Genomic DNA, 2,790 nt, shown 5'->3' on the forward strand with positions numbered 1-2,790 from the left:
TACAGGAATATAACTACTATAATACTGCCCCTATATACAAGAATATAACTACTATAATACTGTCCCTATATACAAGAATATAACTACTATAATACTGCCCCTATATACAAGAATATAACTACTATAATACTGCCCCCTATATACAAGAATATAACTACTATAATACTGCTCCCTATATACAAGAATATAACTACTATAATACTGCCCCTATATACAAGAATATAACTACTATAATACTGCCCCTATATACAAGAATATAACTACTATAATACTGCCCCTATATACAAGAATATAACTACTATAATACTGCCCCTATATACAAGAATATAACTACTATAATACTGCCCCTATACACAAGAATATAACTACTATAATACTGCCCCTATATACAAGAATATAACTACTATAATACTGCCCCCTATATACAAGAATATAACTACTATAATACTGCTCCTATATACAAGAATATAACTACTATAATACTGCCCCTATATACAAGAATATAACTACTATAATACTGCTCCCTATATACAAGAATATAACTATTATAATACTGCTCCCTATATACAAGAATATAACTACTATAATACTGCCTCCCTATATACAAGAATATAACTACTATAATACTGCCTCCCTATATACAAGAATATAACTACTATAATACTGCCCCTATATACAAGAATATAACTACTATAATACTGCCTCCTATATACAAGAATATAACTACTATAATACTGTCCCTATATACAAGAATATAACTACTATAATACTGTCCCTATATACAAGAATATAACTACTATAATACTGCCCCTATATACAAGAATATAACTACTATAATACTGCCCCTATATACAAGAATATAACTACTATAATACTGCTCCCTATATACAAGAATATAACTACTATAATACTGCCCCTATATACAAGAATATAACTACTATAATACTGCCCCTATATACAAGAATATAACTACTATAATACTGCTCCTATATACAAGAATATAACTACTATAATACTGCCCCTATATACAAGAATATAACTACTATAATACTGCTCCCTATATACAAGAATATAACTAATATAATACTGCTCCCTATATACAAGAATATAACTACTATAATACTGCCTCCTATATACAAGAATATAACTACTATAATACTGCCTCCTATATACAAGAATATAACTACTATAATACTGCCCCTATATACAAGAATATAACTACTATAATACTGCCTCCTATATACAAGAATATAACTACTATAATACTGTCCCTATATACAAGAATATAACTACTATAATACTGTCCCTATATACAAGAATATAACTACTATAATACTGCCCCTATATACAAGAATATAACTACTATAATACTGCCCCCTATATACAAGAATATAACTACTATAATACTGCTCCCTATATACAAGAATATAACTACTATAATACTGCCCCTATATACAAGAATATAACTACTATAATACTGCCCCCTATATACAAGAATATAACTACTATAATACTGCTCCTATATACAAGAATATAACTACTATAATACTGCCCCTATATACAAGAATATAACTACTATAATACTGCTCCCTATATACAAGAATATAACTATTATAATACTGCTCCCTATATACAAGAATATAACTACTATAATACTGCCTCCTATATACAAGAATATAACTACTATAATACTGCCTCCTATATACAAGAATATAACTACTATAATACTGCCCCTATATACAAGAATATAACTACTATAATACTGCCTCCTATATTCAAGAATATATCTACTATAATACTGCCCCTATATACAAGAATATAACTACTATAATACTGCGCCATTTAGGAATAAAAAGTAAATAAAAAAATAAAAAATCTAAATCCTGAAAGTTTCTGTTTGGAGCTGGATATGAAGATACTTTGAGCCTCTGTCTCCTCGCTGGAATGTGATGATTTAGTCGGTGTCTTATGAGGTGACCCCCGCCCAGTGTCTCTGATATGGGAATTCACCGGGTATCTGTGTGTCTTTCCTTCTCATCAGCGATCATGTCAGGGTTACCTCTCACATAACAGGCGCACGAAAATAGATGGAAGACGCTCATCCCGGATACAAGGCAAATAAACACCAGAAGCCTCTCCCCGTACCCCAGACCTGACCTCAACAAACAGATCTATGTATTTATAACTGTTATATCTATGAATTAGAGGGGGGGTGATAGGGGCAACTGCACCCCCCAGACCGCTGCGCCGGTTTTCTTAATGGGCCTGGAGCCGCTGCTCTCGGTCTTCAGGACGTAGCGTGCGGCGCCTGAACCTGAAATGTGGGGAGACGGAGTGGGAGCTGGAGCGGTGAGTATAAGAATCTGATTGGGGGTCTGAATTTCTTTGTGCTGCTATAGAGGCTGGGGATGGCTGCAGAAACGAGGGGCATAACTGGTCCGGCCAGGAAACCCTGCGGAGATCGGGGGAAGTCACCACAGCGGCCTGGGCGGATGGAGAAGATGATAAGAGAGGACGTCAACAGTCAGAGATGTCACTGGATTGATAGAGGAGCGGTCGCCTCTCCCGGCATGTGACTAATGGAGATCAGCGCTCCTCGTTTCTTTTAGATCTGTATGGCACGCGCCAAGACACGGGCAGGGTATCAGTTTTCCCCAGAAACGTATAGTAGAAGACAGGAGGTGGGCAGCACTGGAGGGGTGAGGGTGAATGACCAGATCCTTATTGTGTGCGCCCCTCATGTGCTGCCCACCTTCTGTCTTCTACCTCTCCTGACATGTCTGTGATCGT

This window comes from Rhinoderma darwinii, chromosome 10 (genome assembly GCF_050947455.1).
Source record: "Rhinoderma darwinii isolate aRhiDar2 chromosome 10, aRhiDar2.hap1, whole genome shotgun sequence".
NCBI lineage: Eukaryota > Metazoa > Chordata > Amphibia > Anura > Rhinodermatidae > Rhinoderma > Rhinoderma darwinii.